The sequence below is a fragment of the Triticum aestivum genome, chromosome 2A, assembly GCF_018294505.1.
Source record: "Triticum aestivum cultivar Chinese Spring chromosome 2A, IWGSC CS RefSeq v2.1, whole genome shotgun sequence".
In the NCBI taxonomy this organism is placed as follows: Eukaryota; Viridiplantae; Streptophyta; class Magnoliopsida; order Poales; family Poaceae; genus Triticum; species Triticum aestivum.
This window is the reverse complement of record NC_057797.1, coordinates 615,949,736-615,956,210: the sequence shown is the minus strand read 5'-3', so window position 1 is coordinate 615,956,210 and position 6,475 is coordinate 615,949,736.

The window sequence follows — 6,475 nt, the reverse complement described above, 5'->3', positions numbered from 1 at the left end:
CCTTCGGGTGTCTCTCTGCCCGAAGGGGCCCACCGCCCGTGGGCCACTCTGGCAGCCCGTCGTGGATGACATCAGGGTCGTCCTGGCAACAGTGCTGCGCCGGACGGGTCATAGCCACCCATACGGCGCACTGTGCCAAGCGTGCTCCGGGATTCGGGGGTGGCCAACCTTAAAGTAGCCACGCCCTGTCACATCGCCATTAGGTGGGTGCAAACTTCGAGGGTACGGTCTTGACCGCTTTATGGGAGCCGGCTCCTTGGAGTCGGCCTTCTCGCAGCCGGCTCCTCGGAGCCGGCCCTCCCACGGCTTTCTTCATGAGGGCTGAAGTCGGGCCGCCTTCCGATAGCCGGCCTGGGAGACAGCCGGCCAGGGGAAGGCGGCCCCATGTCTTGGATTCTTGAGAGCTGGATCGGCTCGTAATTTTTTTAGAAAGGCCAGGGGGAGCCGGCTAGGCTACCCGTGGTCTCTTACTCCGACAGTAGTCCCCGAAGCTGAGCGACCTTCGAGGCTGATAAAGGGACGAGAAGCTTGGTCAGCTTCCTATCCTGAGGAGCCGGCTTTGCTTGTGCGCGCCGTCTTCGGAAAAGCTCCGTTTCTCGTAGGCGGGAACACGGGCCACGTGGCGAGGAAATCCTGCCAACGCACGTGCGCGATGGGACGCCACTGCAGGCCCGGGCCCGCCACTCACAGGCCTCGGTCTGAGCGCGGATCTTCCGCGGCCCACATGGACCGCTCGCCTTCCCGCGGCGGTTTCATTCTGCCATCAAGGCACAATAATCGCGGGACGTGGGGGAGTGGGCGCAGTTGACCCCCACGTTCAACCACGCCGAGCCTCCTCAGCTCCGCCGCGCAGTCTATAAGTAGGAGGAGGAGGGGGAGCGGCAGAGGCTTGCGCACTCTCCCTCACTCCGCCCTTTCTCGTCTTCCTTATTCTCCTTCCCGCCGCCGCAGTAACTCTTTGCCGCGCTGCTCTGCCGCCGCATTGTCTTGCTTCTCACCGTGCTGCCCCATGGCGCTGTCAAGCTCGTGGGATGGCTCCAATGTCCATGAGGACCACGTCGAGTTCCTCCGCTAGACGCGACGCCTGCCCGACGAGGACTTCGTTCGGGTTCGTCTAGCGCCGAAGAAGGAGATTTCGCCGGCACCGGAGGAGGGCGAGCGGGTGATCTTCCGCTCGCACTGCCTGCGCGGCTTCGGCCTTCCGGCAAGCGGGTTCCTCCGAGCCTTCATCGAATTCTACAACCTCCAGCAGCATCACCTCACGCCCAACGCGGTGATGCTGATGTCGGCCTTCGTCACGCTGTGCGAAGGCTTCCTTGGGGTCCTCCCCACGCTCGAGCTCTGGGCGGAATTCTTCCAAAGCAAGCTCGGCACCGTCGTCGCGGGCGTGCCTGCCCCTTGCGGAGCCTTCATTGCCATGAGGCGGGCGAGCGAGAAGAACCCGTTCCCGCCCATCCCGCTGATCCAGTCGGTGAAGCTCTGGCAGAAGTCATACTTTTACGTGAAGAATGTCGCGTAGCAAGGCGACTACGTCAACCTGCCGGCTTATGAAGCCGGCCTGCCGGCTGGGAGGCGACCTTCATGGAGCTACCGGGCCAGGTCGTTGTCTCAGGCCAGGAACGAAGCCGTCTCCCGGCTTCGGGTGATGGTCCAGTCGGAGGGCCTAACCGGAGCCGACTTGGTGGCCACCTTCATGGAGCGCCGGGTTCTTCCCCTCCAAAGCCGGCCTCACATGGTTTGTCAGATGAGCGGCCGCTTCGACCCAAGCCGGCTGAGCACCAGGGAGATGCCTCATGCGGAGGTCTCCTACATGGTGTACTATATCTCCAACTGCAAGCTCGCCGAGGATTGGCGGTACGGCAAGGGGCCGTACTCTCGCGCCAACCCTCCGCCTGTCGTAAGTTCTTTCTTCTTTTCTTCCTTTGGTAGCCGGCCTCTGATCAGTCGGTTTGCCCCTAGCAGAACCCTCTCCTTCCGCCGATGACCGGGGCCGCAGGGATAGAGCGCCAGCTCGTCCTTGACCGCACGGTGGACGACACCGACGACCCGGACTTGGGAGCGGCCGCCATGGAAGACGCCATCGTGGGGGAAAGCGACGATGCCGGAGGCGCGGGGCTCACGGCCGGCTTCAAGGACTGGCCAGATGATGCCGAGGTCGAAGTCGCCCCACGCCGCCAGCCGGCGCCTGATCATCAAGGCGCGAGCTCGTCCGCCGCGCCGGCTGCTGGCGGCGGCGCCTAGAAGCGCCGAGCCGTGTCGATCCTCTTCGGCAGCCGGCTGAAGAAGTCCAAGGCTTCCACGGCGGCGACCAAGCGAGATGAGGCGGCCGCGTAGGCGGCCCACTTCTGCAAGGCGGTGAAGCAGCCGCAGGCGATCTCAGTGTAAGTCGTCGAATGCTTGGATACATATTTTTTGTTGTTCTTTTTGATTGAAAACTCTTCTAAACCTTTCTTTGCTTGCCGGACAGGGCGCCGCTTTCCCTTGAGCAGGGTCCGGGCGGCTTCGTAGTTGGGCCGACTGGAGGGTCTTCAGGCTCCCGCCGCGTGGATCCCCGCGCTGACCTCAGGGAGGCCACGGAGCAGAACGCACGAGAGGTGCGGGAGGAGCGGGAGGCGACGAAGCGAAGGGCCGCCTAGGCGACGAAGAAGCAGGCCGATGCAGCAGCCAAGGCCCGGGCGGAGGCGGCAGTTGCGGAGACGGAGGCGGAGGCTTCGCACAACCAGCCTCCGCTGCTAGCCATTCCCCTCCGCACCGTGGCCCCCAACATTCCTGTGCCTCCGCTAGAGGAGGTCGACCAAGAACCACCGGTGATGGAGCGGAGGGAGGACTCCGTGATCTTCGTGGAGAGGGCTCCACCGGCAGCGCCAACCGGAGCGGGCCAAGGCGGCCAGTCGGCTGCGGCGCCAGAGCAGCTAGCCGGGGGTGAGCCGGAAGCAGGAGCTGGCCTCGAGGTGCAGCCGGCAATGCGCCGGCGCGTAGGGGGAGGCACCGCTGCGCCGGAGCCGCACCGAGCTACGGGTGCCAGCCAGACGGCGGAGGCCTTGGAGGCGGCCAGCATCGGCACGTCCGAGTGGACTCCTAGCGGCGGGACGGGCGAGCTGAATGTGGCGGCCCAAGAGGTTCGGAACTGACTTTAGGCCCAAGCCGCCTCGCTGCAGCAATACACCCAGGAGTTCCTTGCGAAACGGGCCGTCATCTGGGTGAGTCTTCTATCTTTGGTTGTTTTGTTCTCTTAATTTCTTCCGTGGGGGCGCGTCAGCGCACCCACTAGGTGTAGTCCCCGAGATTCGGACCGACTGCTGAGCAGTTGGGTCGGATCTTCCTTGACGACTACCTTATTCTCGCCTCATGTCTAATCTTCCAGGAGTATCATAACCTCCGTGCTGCCGCCTTCAACTCCCAGGCTCAGGAGCTGGGTCGGAGAACCGAAGACCTGATCAGCAGACGGAGTACGTACTTGGTTTCGTTCATCTCCTGTGGGGGCGCGTCAGCGCACCCACTGGGTGTAGTCCCCGAGATTCGGGCCGACTGCTGAGCAGTCGGGTCGGATCTTTCCTGACGACTTCACCTTACTGGTTTTTCTTTTGTCTTTCGTGCTCGCAGAGGCCAATGCCGACTTAAGGGGGCAGCTCAGCGAGGCGCAGGCCGCCCTTCGCGCCAAGGAAACCGAGTACGACGCCTTGGTCCTGGAGCGTGATTGCCTGGCCAAGAAGCTGGCTGACCAGGAGGAGAGCCACAAGGCGGCTCTGAAGAAGGCGCAGGATAACGAAGCCGCCCTGAAGGCCGAGTTCGAGACTGAAGCGGCAGGCTGGGCTGAGACCAGGCAAGCACTGAATGAAGGCTTCGGCCGTATTGAGGATTTGATCGACGGTAAGCCGCTTTCCTCGCTCCTTGCCTGCCCCTTGCCGCCTGACTTGTGTTCTGACTTGAGCTGCTTTTTATTCTTTGTGCAAACTACTTTCCTGGCTACTCCGTCTTTGCCGCCCAAACCATCGAGGCCCATCGCGAAGCGCGCCGGCAGGCGGGGGCTGAAGTCGCGCCGGACGCGAGTCGGTCGCTCGAAGAGCAACTCTTGGCGGTCCAAGCACGGCTGCAGCCGGCTCATCATATGCTCCGCCGCCTCCAGCGCGCCAGAGCGCAGGTGTTGGCCGCCCTCTGGCCAAGCGAGACGATTCCCCACACCCCAAGTCGGACTGCCGACTGGCTGGAGCTTGCGGTTGGCCGATTCGAGGCCTGGAAGGCGTTGGCGGCCCGGCTTGGAGCTGGGCGGGCGCTAGAGTTCATCCGAGCTTGGTATCCGGGGCTAAACCTGGACCAGCTGCGCACCTGGCGGCTGGAGGCCGACGAAGAGCTAGCGGAGGTGCGGCCGGCTATCGCTCAGCGTGCGTCGACAATCGCCGAGTGTACTGACATCAGCGTCTTCGCTCCCGAGATTAATGATGACGGTGTTGCCCAGCCGGAGGAGTGGTTCGGGCTGGACCCGGCGGTGGGTGAAGACTTGGCAGAAGAGATCGCCTCCAGCGACGAAGGCGAAGACGATGAAGGAGAGGAAGGCGAAGACGTCGAGCCGGCCGGTGGAATAGCCAGCCAGCCTCAGCCTGACCGTGCCTCCAGCAACGAGGCGCACGCAAGCGCGCCTTCTACGGGAGGCGGTGATCATGCCGAGGTTTGCCAGCCGGCCACTCCTATAGCCGGCACTGTCGTCTCCACCGACCTGCCCGGCTCGTTAGTCGCTCCGCCGGCTTAATCTGCCGTCCATGTTTTTTCCTGCTTGTTGCCTTCTGAACAATTTTATTAAGCTTCCGCAGTTCTACCCACTGGGGTGTATCCAAACTATGTTGAATGCTGGCCTTTTGAAGGTCTTTTATGTAAATATTATCGTGTGCATGTTTGGTTTCCATTCACGTATGCTTTTTATCCTTAGGCTGTTTCCTTTGCCGCCTTCCCCTTCTGGGAAGGCAAGTACTCGAGCTTTCTTAGATTGGAGCGAGGTGAATGGAAGCCGGCCGGCCGGCTACTCTGGTAGCCGGTCGGCGGTGGGAGAAAAACCGGCTTTTGTTATATTAGTCCGCTAGTCCCTAGCCATTTTTCGTGTGGGCACCCGTTCCTGCCCTTAACTCTTGCCAGCCGGACAGCCGGTTCTTCAAACTGCGAATTTTGGCAAGAGAAGGCTTGGGAGCCGGCACACTACTTGTCTGACTGCGGGTAGGACTTCTAATATAACTCCAGGCGACCAGTCCCCGGGCTGACTAGTCGAACCCGGTGCCGGACGGAAAAAAGTGAATGCAATGACAAGGCCATAAGCATGATACTTTTCATTTATAGATAAAAGATGGCAGTCCCCGAGCTCTCCTCGGGGGCCCTATTGTCTCGTACTTAGTACAAAAGTTAGCGTGATACATACTGCATTTCAGCTGTAAAACCTTCGGAGGAGGTTGGCGTTCCATGGTCGTTCCGATTCCTTGCCGGAGTCGTCTCTCTTTCGTGCCTTTGGCTTCTGCGCATCGATCAGGTAGTAGGAGTCGTTGCCTAAGGCTCTGCTGATGACGAAGGGGCCCTCCCAAGGGGCTGAGAGCTTGTGTTGGCCGGCTGTTCGCTGGATCAGCCGAAGCACAAGATCGCCCTCTTGGAAGGATCTTGGCTTGACCTTCCGGCTGTGGTAGCGGCGCAGGCCCTGCTGATAGATGGCGGACCGGCTAAGGGCTAACAGCCGGCTTTCTTCCAGCAGGTCGACGCTGTCTTCTCATGCTTCCTTGGCCTCCGCTTCCCTGTACATGGTTACCCGAGGCGAGTCGAACTCGATGTCAGTTGGGATGATCGCCTCGGCACCATACACGAGGAAGAAAGGGGTGAAGCCAGTTGACTTGTTTGGTGTAGTGCGCAGACTCCAGAGGACAGCCGGCAGCTCATCGAGCCAACAGCCGGCTGAACGCTCCAGTGGTACGATCAGTCGGGGCTTGATGCCGGAAAGGATGAGGCCGTTGGCTCGCTCGACCTGGCCGTTTGACTGCGGGTGGGCGACGGATGCTAGATCCAACCGGATGCCTTGCGTTGTGCAGAAACGTGCCAAGGCTCCGTTGGCGAAATTCGTGCCATTATCGGTGATGATGCTGTGTGGCATGCCGTACCGAGTTGTTATATCTGCGACAAATGTGACGGCAGTCGGCCCATTCAGCTTCTTGATCGGCTTTGCTTCAATCCATTTGGTGAATTTGTCCACGACGACAAGCAGATGTGTCATGCTGCCGCGCGCCGTCTTGAATGGGCCCACCATGTCCAGTCCCCAAACGGCGAAGGGCCAAGTGAGGGGAATGGTCTTGAGTGCTGAAGCCGGCATGTGTTGCTTGGAGCTGAAGAGTTGGCACCCTTTGCAATGTTTAACTAACTCCTTGGCGTCATCCAAAGCAGTCGGCCAAAAGAAAATATGGCGGAAGGCTTTGGCGACGAGTGATCTTGAGGCTGCATGGTGGCCGCA